Genomic DNA, 19,230 nt, shown 5'->3' on the forward strand with positions numbered 1-19,230 from the left:
TGGGAATTCAGATGGATATAGTGGGAGGGTGCAAACCTATGGGCCATGCTCTCTCTCTTCTGACCTAATTGTACAAAAACGACAGGAGAGTTTAAAAACGTAATTTGTCCAAAAAAACCCTATCTTTTTTTTTTTTAATTGATAATGTTCATACATTTGTCTGACTCTTTATCAGGAATATGCCAGTAAGAAGCAGAAGAAAAGAGACGGATAAAGCAGAAGGGATAGAATTGAGATCAGAAGACAGAAGAAGACAAGACATTTCCCTGGGACACTCTCATGGTAAGTATTATGGCTTTGGTCGTACAGAACATGTTCAGACTTAGTCCCAGTGGCGTAACTACCGGGGGTGCACAGGGTGCAAGTGAACCAGGGCCCTTGATCCCCGATGGGGCCTCGCCAGGAAAATACTTCTCCTGAATCCCCAGGCTATTCCACAGCCACCTAAGGAGGTCCTTCAGCATGAATAGGCCAATTAGGGAGCTTTAACAGCAGCACTTTCAATTTGCTGTAAAACCTGGAGTGCCCCCTGATTGGCCAGTGTGTACATTGACGTACTTTGTGCCAAAAAAGTTTTTTATTTTCTTCATCACTTCTGCTGGTCCTGTCTGTGTAACCTGATCTCCCCCCCCCCCTGCACAGAACACTCAGCTAAACAGAGAGGAAAGGAATGCAGCTGACAGCAGCAAAAAACACTATTTTCTTATTCACCTGCTGCTTCCAAAGTAAGATTCTGTTACTAATATTTTACTAAGTCAATTGTGCATCACAATGGAAATCTGGGGCTGGGGTTATTTTACATGTTATTTCCACTTTGTCATTTTCCTATGACTTCTGGGGGTATTTATACATGTAATTGCCACCGTATCATCTTGCTCTGAGTTCTGGGGTATTTATACATGTAATTGCCATCGTACCATCTTGCTCTGAGTTCTGGGGGTATTTATACATGTAATTGCGATCGTACCATCTTTCTCTGAGTTCTGGGGTATTTATAAATGTGATTGCCATCGTACCATCTTGCTCTGAGTTCTGGGGGTATTTATACATGTAATTGCCACTATACCATCTTTCTCTGAGTTCTGGGGGTATTTATACATGTAATTGCCACCGTACCATGTTGCTCTGAGTTCTGGGGGTATTTAAGATATAATTGCCACCATATTATTCCTCTCTGTCTTCTGGGGGTATTTATACATGTAATTGCCACCGTATCATCTTGCTCAGAGTTCTGGGGGTATTTATACATGTAATTGCCACCGTACCATCTTTCTCTAAATTGTATTCACTAAAATATTTGTCAATACTACAACTCTGACACCTACTATGGTTATGATAATAATATAATCAAAACATTACCAAATGAGAGCCACTATAAAGGCAGTGTGCTGTTGGGCATCACTCTAGTGTCTCTCAGACTAATGCCAACCTCTCGAGTCCCAATAAAACAGCTGATTGAGACTCGACTGGACCCCTCGCTCCCTATACATGGTATTAGCAAAATACAGCATTGCATTCCCCTTGTTCTGATAATAGGGCAAGATGGTCTCCAGGATTGTTGCTGTAACTGTGGGATAGTGTTTAGTAAGACATGACGGTCTCTGGGATTGTTGCTTTTTCTTCTGGATAGTGTTTAGTAAGGTAAGATGGTCTCTGGGATTGTTGCTGTATCTGTGGGATAGTGTGTTTAGTAAGGCAAGATCATCTCAGGGATTGATACTGTTACTGTGGGATAGTATTTAGTTACGCAAGATGATCTCCAGGGTTATTGCTGTGACTGTGGGGTAGTGTATAATAAGGCGAGATGGTCTCCAGGATTGTTGCTGTTGGATAGTGTTTAGTAAAGCAAGATGGTCTTAGGGACGGTTGCTTTAACTGTGGGATAGTGTATAATAAGGCAAGATTATCTCCGGGATTGTTGCTGTTACTGTGTGATAGTTTTTAGTAAGGCAAGACGGTGTCTGCGATTGTTGCTGTTTTTGTGGAACAACCTAGCAACCGGTTAGTGTACTTGCCGTCCAAATATTGTCCCAGCGTCTATTCACATGCTCAGCGACGCACTGCGACACACGAACATACACGCACACGTCAAGATACGCACGCAACCACTGATGACCAAGACCCGACTGTTCCCCTGCAGGAATGCGTTGAAATATACCCCAAATCACCAGGGTGGTAAGTAGACTTACAGGTTGCTCGTATGGGGTGTCTACATTTTGAGGCCCCTATATGCAGTATACTTACATAAACCCATACACATTGGCCATAAAACTGTTCAGTGGAATCCTGGCATTCATAGAGTGTTTTACCTTGGTAACCAATGATATGTGGCATATATGATGCTGTAGACTAGAATCTTTGAGGTAATTTTTAAAGAATTCACTAGTTTCTATACAAAAATTATAATTTTAGAAAAGAATTGCAACTTTGTAGTTTGGAGTACATAGTAGATACCCGCCCTCCCTTACCCCGTGCCCACCGCATCCGACTTCCGGGTTGCTTTTATAGACCCGCGCCGTCCCGAGCATGTGCAGCGTCTATAAAAGACTTAGTCAGAAGCCGGCATTTGACAGTGGCGGGTGGGGAGATCTGAGGGTAAACCCGTGGGTATCGGGCCGGCCCGCACATCACTAGTACATAGATATATGTTCTTATTATTTGCCAGAATCTGCTCCTTCTAATAATGTGTAGTTTTCTAGGGTAAACCTACTGTTAGTTGAATGTTTGGCCTTGGCATCAAACTTATGGAGTTTTGGGCAGCAGTGCTTTGGAATTTTAGTAGTGAACTGCTTGGAGTTTTGATCTATACAAGTGAGAAATATTCATTAAATTATATTATTTGGTATTGGCGTGTTGAGGAGAAATTGAACTTTCAAAATATATGTACTGTGTCTCGTACATAAAATAAATTATGTGTCTGATATGTGTGATTGTATTATGTGAAACATGATTTTTTTATTTCAAATCGACCATATCGGCTTAGAGTGAAAGGGTTAAAGCTGTTTTAGAGTATTTACCATTTTCTTCCCCTAGATGGCAGTGTAGAGATGGGTTAGATTATAGATTAGTTGTATATATAGTGTTTGGCCACTAGAGGGAATAGTGAGACACATAGGAGGTTCTAAGAGGGTGGAGTTTAGAAGAATATGAAAGGAGACAAGTCACAGGGGCAGATGTGCATCAGAGGAGGAACATCTATTGAAGAAGCCACTTTGCAGGAGAACCACAGCCAGGACCCAAGTAAGTAGGAAGTGTGAGGCCTGGTTAGCATAGGATTAGTTTTCTTATAGTCACTGCTCAGCCCTTTAGAGGGGAATGTGGTGACAGGTCCCCTTAGCATTAGGGCTGCGTAAGCATGGTGGTTTTATTCAATGTTATTGATTTTGTGGGATTACACATTAATTATGGTAGATTTGGAAATCTTAAGTAGCCCCAAAAAAACCCTGGGTTTTTTTATTAACAATTTTCATTTGTCTTTATCAGGAAAATGCCAGTAAGAAGCAGAAGAAAAGATAGAAAGCAGAAGGGATGGAATTAAGATCATAATACAGAAGAAGACAAGACATTTCTCAGGACACTCTCATGGTAAGTATTATGGCTTTTGTTGGTACAGGTTCTGTGTGTAGATGAAGCGCACCTCTCACCTTTTCCACAATGCTTCCTGCCCTGGTGGTGCAGATCTCTCTAGACGGTCGGCACTTGTCAGTACAATGTAGAAGATTTAAGAGAATAGCACAACACCATGTATGTTGCAGGTGGGGAGCTTACCCCTTTTATTTAAAGTGACCACATTGATGCACAGGTGGTCACTTTAAATAAAAGGGGTAAGCTCCCCACCTGCAACATACATGGTATTGTGCTATTCTCTTAAATCTTCTATTTTGTTGGTACAGAACATGCTCAGGCTTTGCCCAATAAGACAATTTCTGGTAGTGGGCTATAGAAGTAATTCATAGATAAGGGTTGAGAATATTTTTTTATTATACTATACAGCAGATAGACAGCAGCCAGATATGCATTTATTTGACAGACAGTGTCAGAGGGAGTCAAGGAGGAGGTCCACAATGTTGATGGAGGGTTCCAGGGTAAATGTGCTCTCTGTGCTAGTATTTAAGATTTTTTTTTATCTTGGTAACTAATAGTATTTGAAAGATAAGATACTTCAAGGTGAAAACTTTGAGGGGATTTTTGGAAATGTAACCAAATATAAAAACTTAGGAAAGGTTTACGGCTTGATGCTTTGGAGTAGAAAGACAAGCATATCTACAGTTATTGGGATTCAGTGGAATGTGTACCTTCCAAAAATATATGTTTTTTTGGGGTTTAAGTAGCCTTTTCTACCTTTGCCCCTCAAAAGAAATCTGTAAATGTGTTGATTTTGCAGTATCTGGAATTACAGAACTGATAGCTCAAATGGGGTGTCTTCATTTTGGGGCCCCATATGCCACATACTTAGATAAACCTATACGTATAGATGTCCGACCACAGAGTCAGCCTATATCAGTGGTACAAGGATATCTAATAGGAATAATGTTATAAAAATGTTATCTGTAGGTGTATAGAACTGACTCTTTGCTGTGACAGCGGTGCCACCAACCAGTGTGTCAATCAATAGGAGCTGCAGCCACAGAGTGCTGTCCATGGTACTGAATGGAAAAGACAGTGTAAGCTTCCCTCAATGGCTGCATTAGTTATTGCAGTATATGTACCATAAGTCACATGTTAGATATGTACCTACTATAGCAAATGTGTTTTATCCACACAGGGAACCCGCCCGCCCACCCCTTTACCCACATAGAAGTTGCATTCTGATTGGCCGACAGGGTTGTTCTCCTTTACAATAAACACAAGGCAGCAGTTGTTAAGCAGCACATGATGCCCATTGTGTGTGTTTTCTGCCCAACTCTCCGCACCTCTGGCACACAGAACTTGAGAAGATTCCGATTTGACTAATTGTATTTGTGCAATGAATAGAAACACCCGCAGGCACCCACTGTCCAATAACTGGTGAGTTTTTTCTTGACCCTGGGAAACCTGAGCAATAGAATGTAATGGGCATGGTGGGCAGAGTGGGGGCAGGGATGAGATGCCACCAGGTACAGGAGAAGAGGAAAGCGCCAACAGTTCTGGTATTAGAGGTACTGGGCATGTGGCCTTTCAGTGTCGGGAGGATAAGGGAGTTGTAGTTTAACAACTTGAGGATATGGGAGTTGTAGCAAGAGGGCCACACACCTGGCAGCCAGGATTTAGAAACATCTATTTCAATTATCTACACACCCTGAAGAGTCACTAAGGGGGGTTATATTAGGCCAACAGCTTGAAGTTTCTGTCGAAGGAACAGGTGGTGATTAGTTCTCCGTTCCATGAAATGTTCAATCCTGTGACTTTCCCTTTGTGGCCAGCGAGAGTCATTATTGGCCCCCACAGAGGGTGTGTCCACACTTTGGCTGTGTTGTCATAGGCGCCACTCAGCAGATAATTCCCACTGGTGGCTGTTATGCAATGAGGGAGGGTATAACGGATTTTTTTCCTCCTTGCCTTTTTGTGGGCTGCATCTGCCCTCCCTCCTTGATGCCTGCTTGTAAGCTGTGCTCCTTCTCCCCAACATAAGGGCAGGTAAGGGGCAACCCAACATCAGGCATCTTTTTCCCCATAATTATATTAATAATGATTATGAAGATATAATTATAATGACCCAGAACACCGGGTGCCAATAATACACAGTAGCACCCGTGTGTCACTTGTAGTAAACATCTTGCCCCTTAGGGGAGACAATCCCACAGGAGTAAAACACAGCGAGCACCTATTCTCTCTCTAATAAAGAGGCTGTTCTGACCCTTTACCCATGCAGGGAACCCGTCCGCCCCTTTACCCACGCATTGAGCCCACCCGCCTTTTTACCCAAAAAGGGAACCCACTCGCCTGCCCCATTACCTACACAGGGAACCTGCCCGCCTGCCCCTTTACCTATGCAGGGAACGCACGAGCCCCTTTGCCCACGCAGGCGACCCGCCCCTTTACCCATGCACGCAACCCGCCCACGCAGGCAACGCGTGCACCTCTTTACTCACGCTGGTAACCAGTGCACCCCTTTACCCACGCATGGAGCCCGCCCTTTTACCCACGCAGGCAGTCCGCCCACCCCTTTACCCATGCAGGCAACCCACCCGCCCCTTTACCCACATGGAACCCGCCCCTTTACCAACGCAGGGAGCTTGCCCGCCCTTTTACTCATGTGTGGAACTTGCCTCTTTACCCACGGAGGGAACCCGCCTCTTTACCCACGCTGGCAACATGCCCGTCCCTTTACCCATGCATGGAACCCGCCTTCCCCTTTACATAGGAAACCCACCTGCCCCTTTACCCACACAGGGATCCTGCCCCGCCCCTTTACCCACACAGGGAACCCGCCCCTTTACCCACACATGGAACCCGCCTCTTTACCCATGCTGGTAACATGCGCGTCCCTTTACCCATGCTGGTAACATGCGCGTCCCTTTACCCAAGCATGGAACCCTTTTACTCATGTAGGAAACTCCCCGCCCCTTTACCCACACAGGGAACCCACCCACCACTTTACCCACGCATGGAACCTGCCTCTTTACCCACACAGGGAACCCACCTCTTTACCCACGCTGGCAACATGCCCATCCCTTTACACATGCATGGAGCCCGCCCACCCCTTTACCCACGCAGGGAACCCGCCCACACCTTTACCCATGCACGAAATCCACCCGCCCCTTTACCAACGTAGGGAACCTGCCAGCCTCTTTACCCACACAAGGAATCCGCCTGCCCCTTTACCCATGCGGCAAACCCGCCAAGCCCTTTACCCACACAGGGAGCCCGTACACCCGCCCACCCCTTTACCCACGCAGAGAACTAACAAGCCCCTTTACCCACGCAGGGAACCCGCCCACCCCTTTACCCACACAGGGAACCCGCCCACCCTTTTACCCATGCATGGAACCCGCCCACCCCTTTACCTATGCATGGAACCTGCCCACCCCTTTACCAATGCAGGATACCTGCCCCTTTACCCACGCAGGGAACCCGCCTGGCTCTTTACCCATGCAGAAAACCCACCCGCCCCATTACCCACAAAGGGAACCCGCCTGCCTGCGCCTTTATCCACTCAGGGATCCTTTCTGCCCCTTTACCCACGCAGGGAACCCGCCTGCCCCTTTACCCATGCAGGCAACCTGCTCCTTTACCCACACAGGGAACCCGCCCACCCCTTTATGCAACGACCCTGTCTGCCCCTTTACCCATGTAGGGAACCCGCCTACTAGCCTACCTCGTTACCCACACAGGGAACCCGCCCACACCTTTACCCATGCACGAAATCCACCCGCCCCTTTACCAACGTAGGGAACCCGCCAGCCTCTTTACCCACTCAAGGAACCCGCCTGCCCCTTTACCCATGCAGGGAACCCGTACACCCCTTTACCCACGTAGAGAACCCGCAAGCCCCTTTACCCACGCAGGGAACCCGCCCACCCCTTTACCCATGCATGGAACCCGCCCACCCCTTTACTTATGCATGGAGCCCGCCCAACCCCTTACCCATGCAGGATACCTGCTCCTTTAACCACGCAGGGAACCCGCCCCTTTACCCACACATGGAACCCGTCTGCCCCTTTACCCACACAGGGAACCCGGCTCTTTATCCACGCTGGCAACATGCCCGTCCCTTTACCCATGCAGGGAACCCGCCCACCCCTTTACCCATGTAGGGAACCCGCCTCTTTAACCATGCAGAAAACCCACCCGCCCCATTACCCACGCAGGGAACCCGCCTACACGCCCCTTTATCCACTCAGGGATCCAGCCTGCCGCTTCGCCAGCTATCTTGAAAAGAGACAGACCTTTCAGTTTGTGCTGATTTCTGAAGAAAGGGCGACATGGTGCAGGTCCGGTCCTTCGGTTTTCTTTTCCCCATCTTGTCTCCAATTAGTCTAGCCTGATCTGGGTTCTGAATGCTCCTTATGGCTATTTTTTCGGGACTTGAAAGGCCTGTTAAAACAGAGGAAACATGTCTTTTCTAAACCATGGCTAGCCACGCCCCCCTATATTTAGGGCATTTTGTCTTGGTACCTAATGATATGTGGGAGCTAAGATGTTGCAAATGTGAAGCTTTAAAGTTAAAATTAACTTTTAGTATAATGTAGAGAGGGATATTCCGAGACAATTTGCAATTGGTTTTCATTTTTTATTATTTAACGTTTTTTGTTATTTAGCTTTTTATTCAGCAGGTCTCCAGTTTCAGTAATCTGGTTGCTAAGGTTTAAATTCCCCTAGCAACCATTCACTGATTTAAATAAGAATAGGAGAGGCCTGAATAGAAAGATGAGTAATAAAAAGTAGCAATAACAATACATTTGTAGCCTTACACAGTATTTGCTTTTAAAATGGGGTCAGCAACGCCCATTTAAAAGTTGGAAAGATTCAGAAGAAAAAGGCAAATAACTATAAAAAATAAACATTGAAGACCAATTGAAAATTTGCTTACAATTGGCCATTCTATACAGGCCCGGATTTGTGGAAAGGCCACTAAGGCCCGGGCCTAGGGTGGCAGGATTTTAGGGGGCGGCATGCTGCCCAACCACACCCACATTAGTTCAAAAAACACTGGAAATTCGCACAAGATACAATAATTTTTTTTAATTCCCAATGCGCCAATCCCCATTTCTCCAGTCCATGATGAAAATTTGCACGAATAAAGGGGAGGGGACCTAGGGGCGCCCACTATTTAAATCCGGCCCTGATTCTATATCCTACTAAAAGTTACCATTGCTCATGGAAGAGCAATTCCGTGTGCCGGTTCTGTGTTCTTCATGTTTGTTTTGTGCTGATATTGCTTCCAGAGACAGTTTAGAACTCAGCAGTGAGTGTTACATCTAAGAACATGTCAGTTGAGATGACTTCCGGATCATAGAACCGCTGATTTCTTAAGAAATTGCAGGTGAAACAACACAGATAATGGGGCAATTGCAGCTTTCCTGCAGCCCCACGTGCATTATTGTATTTATAATAAGTGTAACATAGTAAGTTAGGTTGAAAAAAGACACTTCCATAAAGTTCAAACTGTTAACTCTATTTTAACCTGCCTAACTGCTAGTTGATACAAAGGAAGTCAAAATACCCCATTTGAAGCCTCTCCAATTTGCCTCAGAGGGGCAAAAATTCCTTCCTGACTCCAAAATGGCAATGGGACCAGTCCTCGGGTCAACTTGTACTATGAGCTATCTCCCATAATCCTTTATTCCCTCACTTGCTAAACACCATCCAACCCCTTCTTAAAGCTATCTAATGTATCAGCCAGTACAACTGATTCAGGGAGACAATTCCACATCTTCACAGCTCTCACTGTATAACAAACCCCTTTCCGAATATTTAGGCAGAACCTCCTTTCTTCTAATGGTAATGTGTGTATAAAGGTTTCTTTCCTTCATTTGCCATCAAGTTATACTGCACCAAATAACCTACACCTAAAACACACGGCTGCCCCCATGTTATACCAAAACATATTTGACTCTTCCCCTGTAGTGATGTGTTGGTTGACCTCAAACCCACATGTTGGGGAGTTTGGGTTGAAATGTGGGCGACTGCTGTGGGTTTAAGTTGGGTGCGGGTCAGACTGGGGAAGTAATTTACTCCTCTTCTTTGAAAGATTCAGTCTTCAGAGGTGCACAGAAGTAGTGTACAGGGAGAGGTGAGACATTAGTCTGGAGTCCAAATACATCTGCTGGGTACTGAAGGTCTTTCTGAGGGTGAAAGGGTTAAATCAATTGCTTTGACTTGACAGAAATATGACAGAAATGCCCCATCCTCCTTTTTTCCTCATTTGCTGTCACCCTTTCTTCTCTCTCCTCCTGTGATTCAATTTTCTATGTTTCCTCTCTCATTCTTTCTCTTCCAACTTCTCTTTCCTTGAATTCTCCATAAAGCTATAATGAAAAAAAAGATGAGGGGTAGAATTTGTAACTGTGGGATAATGTGTATATGCCACCAGGGCCGGATTTACTAGGGCTAGCACCCCTAGGCCCACTGACGTTCATCCACCCTATTCTCTCATCTTCCTTTCTGAAAATGGGCAAATTTTTAGCATTGGGTTCCAGAGTTCTGGGAATATTGGTGGACAGGGAATTTTAAAAACTGGGGATTGGGGCACAGGAAATTTTAAAAACTGTTGTATCTCCTGTGAATCCTCAGTGCTTAGGGACCAATGCGGGTGTGGTTGGGCAGCATGCCGCCCCCCTAAAATTCTGCCACCCTAGGTCTTTGTCACAAATCTGGGCCTGTATGGCACAATGTTCTGCAGGGTAGAGACTGTAACAGTGACATAGTGTGTATAGTGAGACAAGATCGTGTCAGTGGAACGATATAGACTGTAACTGTGGGATAGGGTGTATAGTAAGTCAAGATGACCTTATTGGTAGTGAGTATAACGATGGGATAGTGTGTGTAGTAAGGCAAGATGTTCTCAGGCATGTTCTTCTCCACATACCTCCCAACATTTTGGTAATAAAAAGAGGGACAAAAAAAATGTGTGCCAAGCGCGGCAATTTTTTTTTGACCACACCCATTTTTTGGCCACCCCCTAATTACAATGTTCATTTTATCAAAATTTGGCAGGTTACGGAAGTTTGAACATATTTCTGTGTTTTTTCCCCAGTTATTACAGTTTTGCTAATGAAGGCGAACTGCCTTTAAGCTGTGAGTCTAACATTTTCTAAGGAGCCTCCTTATTTAAATTGTTAGAATTTCTTAATTGCTTTTCTCCAAATTGTTACAAAGTATCTTATCTGCACCTCATGCCTGTTCTGGGCCCTCTGCCAAAAGCCAATGAAGTTAGAAACTTGTATCTTTTATTTTTTAGCTGTTCAGTGCAGAGAAAATCGGGACTTACCAGTACAAATCTGTGCCTGCGGGTTGAGCTTTTAAAAGAGGGACTGTCCTGCTGAAAACGGGACATTTTGGAGGTATGGTTCCACTCTTGCTGCTTCCCTTGTGTTAACAGGGTATACAAGTTGCACATTTTTACTAGTGACTTGATATACAGTGTTGTAACTGAAATGGGTCAAGTCGAGAGCAATAATTAAGTGATGTATAGGACGTATTATGGGACAGATCTTGTGTAATGTGCCTCTTCTAAAGTAGTGAGATTATGTAAGGCAGGGGTTTGATGCTGATCACTGGATTTAACTCACCTCCCTTACCCCTAAACTGATGCAAGGGGATGGAGTCACTAAAGAAATCTCCTCTAATCCCATGGCTGATGATGCCGCATAATCTTGTACCCACCGCTGTGACTAATAAACTCCATTGAGCAATTACGCCTAAAGATTTTTTTGGTACTTTTCACATGTGATTGAAGTATTGAATGTTAACTGACTGAATTACAGAATAATTTCACCCTTCTATATCTTGTAGTTGCTCACTATTATTCACTAATGTTTTATGTTATCCTTTTAAAAGCTGTAGCCCCATTCTTTACTTAACTGTCACTTCAGCGCCATCTGATGTCCATATCCCTTTACTCCTGAATGATGTGATTTTATGGAACCTTTGCTCTAGCGCCATCTTGTGTTCACTTTTTTCCCTGCAGTTTATGGAATGAATTGAGGCGCGGCACAGTCCGGAACTGATCAGTGCAAGGGAGCCGGTTAGTACTTAAATACTTTGGGGTTTTATGTGGTGTGTTAGTCATTCCTTTTTAGAATATTTTAGAATATATACGAACACTTCACTATTTGATCCCAGACAATCTTCCTTTGTTGTTTCTCAGGGAGATGCCTGACTTTTCAGTATTACTGTGGTGCAAGAACAAACATATTAGTACAATACCTGCCTCATTGAATGGCGATATATTATTGTAAATTTGTTTTCTACTTTACTTATTTGTCTATGTGTATCTGCTTTAGTTTAATATTTTTTATTTTGGTTCTGTTTTGATTTATTTACAGATATCCCGGTGGTGGATTTCAAGTTTTAGGAAGGGCACGAGGAGAATGAAAAAATTGCCAAGGAGGAAAAAGACCGGAGGTAAGTGCCATCAAACACCATTTTTTCAAACTCCTGGCCACCGTTGTTTGTTTTTTTTAACTCGTAACCACCCGTGTTTTGGGGCCCTATTCACCGATGTTTTTCTTACTTTGGGGAACACTGGCTAGCAATGGTTTTTTTTCTATTGGGGGAGGGGCGCCCTGACCACCAATGGGTTTTTACCTTGTTTTCACATCAACTGAAGACCTCTTGTGGCTGCAGGTAAAACACACCACATTACTGTTTTAGCACTTATGTCTGTGGCCTTTTTAGTGTGGTGTGGGGGTAGGTGGGCCCAGTCAATTTTGTATATGGCCCTGTGATTTCTGATGGTGGCCCTGACCATTACATTTATCTCCTTCTGTCTGAAGATGAATATAACATAATTTATTTTTATTTACGTTTTAAATAGTTCCTGAATCAGCCACGCAAATTGTCTATATGATTGGTTGGACGTATATAGGAAAACAGATTGTGCCCATTGTTCCCTTATTCATACTGGTTTTTACCAGTGTATAGATTTCCTCCAACTTTATTAATTTACTATGTATGTTTCATACATGATCATCAAGGCTTAAAAAATACATTGGTTCATGAAATTAAAATTTAATAAACTCCTAAATGAGAGTCAAGTTAGGGCTCCATACTACTAAATTAGCAGGTCCCTCTTCCCCTAAGGGGCCCAATTATAAGCTCACTGGTCATTGTGGCTTCCTGGTCAAGTAAAATGAAGCCCCGGTGAATAAAAGCCATGCTTACACATAGTTATGCCCCATTATGTCAAAACCCTGTCCATGTTCAACCTGACCCTCCCCCAACTATTAAAAAGTAATAGTATAGATAAAGGAGCCATATATTTCTATATATTTCAAAGATGTTCCAGTTAAATAAAATCAGATCATTGCCATTTCCAGACATGCTTCATTCTGAAAGTATTTAGACATCAGTGGATTTGTCTGCAAAACATGTATGAAACGTGAGATGTGGCGCAGTTTTAATCGGCAGCTCTCCAGTTTGAAATTTCCGCAATCTGGTTGCTAGGGACCAAATTATCCTAACAACCATGCATTGATTTGAATAAGAGACTGGAATATGAATAGGAGAGTCCTGAATAGAAAGATGAGTAATAAAAAGTAGCAATAACAATACATTTGTAGCCTTCTAGAGCATATGTTTTTAAGATGGGGTCAGTGACCCCCCATTAGAAAGCTGGAAAGAGTCAGAAGAAGAAGGCAAATAATTCAAAAACTAGAAAAAATAAATATTGAAGGACAATTGAATAGTTGTTTAAAACTGAGCATTCTATAACATACTAAAAGTTAACTTATAGGTGAACAACCCCTTTAAAGAAAATAAAAGCAGCGGGATGTGGATTTTAACGTTATAGAGGAAACAGATCTGTTTTTTCTTCTCATTTTCTTATTTGCTCTCCCAGGGCAATCTATTGCAAGTGTGTCAGGGGCTGAGACAACGTCTACTGATCAATGTTTTCACTGCATGTAGGAGACGCAAGGTAAGTAAATCACAAAATGTGCTTTTTTTTCTCGCAGGCAGGAGTGTGTGTGGTTGTGTGAGTGAGAGGGTAGGTACATGAGGGGGTGGAGGGGTGAGATTACACAACCACACACACTCCTGCCCACCAGTGTGTATATGGCACAATGTTCTACAGGGTAGTGACTGTAACTGTGGTATAGAGTGGATATTGAGGTAAGATGTTTTTCAGGGTAGTGACTGTAACTGTGGGTTAGTGTGTATAGTAAGGCAAGATTGTCTTCGAGGTAGTGACTGTAACTGTGGGTTAGTGTTTGTAGTAAGGCAAGAGAGCCTCAGGGATAGTGGCTGCAACTGTGAAATAATATTCATCATTGGGGAACATGGTTTTATGAGAAGACACTGTGGGATAGTGTGTATAGTAACCCAAGATGGTCTCTGTGTTCTATATACACATAAAAATTTTTAATTTGCATTTACAATTCATCACTAACAAACAATTTAGTTTTCTTTTAATACAAGTGACAATGAGCAGGACAAAGGACTGGAATATAGTCACTAACACACTTTTTTTTTCTTAAAGGTATATGCACTGATGATTACTGCCCACATACACAGAATGATAACAGGAAGGGCATTTTGTATGGTAGAGAATAATACAATAGAAATGAAGCTGCAGAGATGCCCTTCCCCACATATACCTATTGGGGCGTAGTTTTGCTTCAAGAATTTGGCTAGTCGTCCATATAATAATCATCACCAAGAATTAGGAAATGTGCCCACCAAAGAACCCTACATGATGGCGAACTGTAAAACAGAAAGCAGACATAAGAGGAAGCACTGGGTTACTCCTGCCATAGTCAATAAGGGAAGGCTTTTTAATGTGCAACTATGCTTGGAAAATAGATGTTTTCACATAAAAAGAAGGAGGAATAGAGTCTGGTGTGCTCACGTTGATAAAGTATGACATTCTTCACGCTGCAGCTCATTTCTAAACACTGGGAAAAACAGCATCTGGGCAGTTTAACACAAATTACTGTGAAACTGCTATTTCTCTGTACTTCAGAAGGAGAGCTACCAGTCTCTGCCCCTAATTCTCCAGCATTCTCAAAATCATACTCTTCATCTGAAGATTTATCGCTATCCGATCTTCATCTGAGATGAAAAGTAATATGCCACAAAAATTCTTCAATACCTATCCAGTCCAAGAAGAATTTAAAATATGGGATAAAATTCCAAAGGTGGACCCTCCAATAGTGAGATTGTCCCTCAATACTATGCTACCGGCAGAAGATGCAGGATCATTGAAAGAACCGATGGATAGAAAAATGGACTCTGCTCTCAAAAAAGATTTTCAGAGCGCAGCAGTCATTTTAAGGCCAGCAGCAGCTGCAGCTACTGTTGCAAAGGCAGCTCAGTACTGGTGTCAAAAACTGTCCCAGTCAGCATCGACTGACCCATATACATTTATAGAAGGAGTAGCAAAAGTCAGAACAGCCCTCTCCTTCCTGGGTGAGGCAGCACTTGATATAACAAAGCTCGCGGCTAGAGCTACTGCATCATCAGTAGTAGTGCAGAGCACTTTGGCTGTGGTCATGGGACTCTGCTTCTAAACACAGGCTATCAGCATTAAAGTTCTCAGGAAACCAGCTGTTTGGCTCAGAATTGAAGCAAATTATAGCAGATGTCACAGGTGGTAAAGGTGCATTCCTCCCGCAAGGTAGAAGGTCAAGGTCAATTACCACCGCAAACTATGGCAATCTGATAATAGACAGCCAAGATCTTCAAGGCCACAGAACCAAGGGCAAACCAACAAGCGTTACAGGCCTTCATGGCAGCCCCAATCTAAGTTTTCCAGGAAAACTGGACAGGCAAAGAGTCAGAACTCCTGACTATGCCTCCGTTCCCACACATACAGAACAAGTGGGAGGCAGATTACAAATTTTTGCAGAAATTTGGCAGAACTCCCTATCAGACCCCTGGGTCATCAACATCATTACTTACGGATACAGAATCCCATTTTGGGTGAAGCACCCACATCACAGGTTCACGCCTTACAATCTGCCATCCCAACTAGAAAAAAGAAAGGTCCTGCTTCTCATTATTCAGGAGTTATTACAAAAAAATGTCATAACTACAGTTCCCAAGGAACACCACTTCTCAACATTCTATTGGAATCTCTTCTTAGTTGCAAAGAAAGATGGAGGATATCGACCAGTTCTCAACTTACGTCCTCTAAACAGATTTGTGAGGTACGAAAGATTTAATATGGAGTCTCTTCCATCAATCATCAAAGCCCTGAAACCAAATGCATTCATGTCCAAAATAGACATAAAGGATGCTTATTTACATATACAGATTCACGAGAACCATCAGCGTTACCTCAGATTCGTAATTCCGGGCTTTGCTCTTCGGCCTCACATCAGCACCGCAAATCTTTACGAAGATTCTAAAGGATAAACCTATATGTATAGATGTCCGATCACAGAGTCAGCCTATATCAGTGGTACAAGGATATCTAATAGAAATAATTACATAAAAATGTTATCTGTAGGTGTATAGAACTGACTCTTTGCTGTGACAGCGGTGCCACCAACCAGTGTGTCAATCAATAGGAGCTACAGCCACAGAGTGCTGTCCATGGTACTGAATGGAAAAGGCAGTTTAAGCTTCCCTCAATGGCTGCATTAGTTATTGCAGTATATGTACCATAAGTCACATGTTAGATATGTACTTACTATAGAAAATTTGTTTTATCCACACAGGGAACCCGCTCGCTTGACCACCCATTTACCCACACAGAAGTTGCATTCTGATTGGCCGACAGGGTTGTTCTCTCTCCTTTATAATAAACACAAGGCAGCAGTTGTTACGCAGGACATGATGCCCATTGTGTGTGTTTTCTGCCCAACTCCCCGCACCTCTGGCACACAGAACTTGAGAAGATTCCAATTTGACTAATTGTATTTGTGCAATGAATAGAAACACCCGCAGGCACCCACTGTCCAATAACTGGTGCTTTTTTTTCTTGACCCTGGGAAACCAGTGCAATAGAATGTAATGGGCATGGTGGTCAGAGTGGGGGCAGGGATGAGATGCCAACAGTTCTGGTATTAGAGGTGCTGGGCATGTGGCCTTTCAGTTTCGGGAGGATAAAGGGTGTTGTAGTTTATCAACCTGAGGATATGGGAGTTGTAGCAAGAGGGCCACACACCTGGCAGTCAGGATTTAGAAACATCTATTTCAATTATCTACACACCCTGAAGAGTCACTATGGGGGGTTATATTAGGCCAACAGCTTGAAGGTTCTGTCGAAGGAACAGGTGGTGATTAGTTCTCCGTCCTATGAAATGTTCAATCCTGTGACTTTCCCTTTGTGGCCAGCGAGAGTCGTTATTGGCCCCCACAGAGGGTGTGTCCACACTTTGGCTGTGTTGTCATAGGCGCCACTCAGCAGATAATTCCCACTGGTGGCTGTTATGCAATTAGAGAGGGTATAACAGATTTTTTTCCTGCTTGTGGTCTGCACCCCACCCTGCATCTGGTGCATCTCCCCTCCCTCCTTGATGCCTGCTTGTAAGCTGTGCTCCTTCCCACCAGGGGAATCTCCCCAACATAAGGGCAGGTAAGGGGCAGCCCAACATCAGGCATCTTTTTTCCCATAATTATATTTATAATGATTATGAAGATCTAATTATAATGACCCAGAACACCGGGTGCCAATAATACACAGCAGCACCCGTGTGTCACTTGTAGTAAACATCTTGCCCCTCAGGGGAGACAATCCCAGAGGAGTAAAATACAGCGTGCACCTATTCTCTCTCTAATAAAGAGGCTGTTCTACCCCTTTACCCACGCAGGGAACCCGCCCGTCCCTTTACCCATGTAGAAAACCCACCCTCCCCTTTACCCACGCAGGAAACCCACCCCTTTACCCACGCAGGGAACCCGCCCACCCCTTTCACCTCTCCATATCCCGGTGCTGTGTCATGATAATTATATTGAGCTGGCAGTTGAAGGGTACATTTTGTGAAGTCTTCTGGTTGGCAGGACCAAGTGCAGAGTGAGATTTGCAATAGGCCCCAGTATTTGTTATCCAGAGGCCCAAACAGTCCCCCACCAGCCCAATAAATTGAGAATGACTAATGCATTTTACAGTAGCCCCACAGGTGTTTACAAATTGCCGGGGAAGGAGCTTAAATAACAAAGGTCACTCTTTTACCTGTGTGAAGGCCTCCTCTAACTGTCCTACCATCTTTCACACCTGTCATGTCAATATGGTCACCTGCAGAAATGTCAACCTGGACCCATTTATGTCCGACCCCTGGATCTGTCTCCTGCCATGATCCCTGATCCACTGTTTCGGGTGATATTGGAGAACTTGAAAGCCTAGCAATGGAGTGAGGAATTTTGGTTTTGGGGGTAAATTACTGAGAGCTAGAGATGGACCAGTTAATGCAGGAGAATGGGGAAAAGGGACTTAAATTGGGAGACGCCTGACAAATACAGGGGAGTTGACATGTCTGTACAGGACCTGTTATATGTTAATCATGCTCAGCACACCCCGGCCAGGGTGACACGGCAGAACTATATCTAGCAGGTCTATCCCAAGATACAACTCCCCCACAGTTCCAATTAATAGCCAGAGTCTATCTTACAGCAGCCTCTTCTGCTGGCATTTTCCAGGACCTACCTAGTACCTTGGAATTATGGGAAGATTTTTGGCCTAATAGTCCTATCCTAAATGATCCCCAGTCACAAAACCATTCTTGCAGCTAAACATAGTGCAAGCACAATATAAAAATCACTCCATAGTGACGTGCAGCAAGGTAATCAAATTAAATGATTGTTTGTGTATTTGTATTTTTCTCAAGCGGCCCTCCTGTCACTGCAGAACGTTAGGGTTTTGTCTTAATCCACTTCTGGAGGCAGGACATAGAATTGAAACTTGTTGACTCCTGATCCCTCCCTCTGTATATATTGATCATCTCCACCCACATTCCTTAGTTCTTTGTCCTGCCTCGGAGGTACAGGACAGTTACCTTGTTTTTATTTTATTTTGTTATTTTCTATTTTTATTCTTCAACAGTGTACCCTAGAACACGCTGAGCTGTTCTCAGAGGGACTTATCCAGACCCAGGTTAATGGGATATGCAGAGCTATCCTTCTGGGCAGCTGGGAACACCTAACACTCAGCAATAGAGAAAAATGCTGATAACTCTTAGACAGGCACGCAGAGCTGCCATAAAGTCTAATTGAGAGACACACACAAAAGCTGCCAATATTTTATAATTGAGGCACACATATCTGTCTGGTATGATAAGTCAAAGGACATACTGACAGGGCACGCAGAGCGGGCAAAATTTAATTGACAGACAAGAGCTGTCACGGATATTTCTAAGACATAGGGAAACACGCTGGATGGCCTACTACAGGGTAACTCATTCAACGAATTAGGCGACGGGTGACACTCACAGGAAGAGCAGCGAATATCGCACAAGTCCCCGGGCTCATTGACGCAGGTTACAGCAGACCGCTAGGCCCAAGGTTGCTAGGCGACGTGCGGGAAATAATTACCGCTCTAAATTGGCGCGAACGAAAGGACGTACTGACGTCATCACGGTGCCGCTGGGAAATCTGGTACAGAGGGAGAACCGCGCGGTCATTGCCAAGCACTTGTAACTGGCCGCA

At 43.9% G+C, this 19,230-nt stretch overlaps 1 long non-coding RNA gene across 1 annotated transcript; it reads left to right on the forward strand.

Annotated features, from left to right (window-relative positions):
- Positions 1-256: 256 nt before the first annotated feature.
- LOC108705514 lies at positions 257-13,562 on the forward strand. Its single transcript, XR_001933797.2, has 4 exons — positions 257-282; positions 11,612-11,668; positions 11,970-12,048; positions 13,484-13,562. It is a non-coding gene; the product is annotated as an uncharacterized LOC108705514 (long non-coding RNA).
- Positions 13,563-19,230: the final 5,668 nt, after the last annotated feature.

Source organism: Xenopus laevis, chromosome 8L, assembly GCF_017654675.1.
Source record: "Xenopus laevis strain J_2021 chromosome 8L, Xenopus_laevis_v10.1, whole genome shotgun sequence".
NCBI classification, from domain to species: Eukaryota; Metazoa; Chordata; class Amphibia; order Anura; family Pipidae; genus Xenopus; species Xenopus laevis.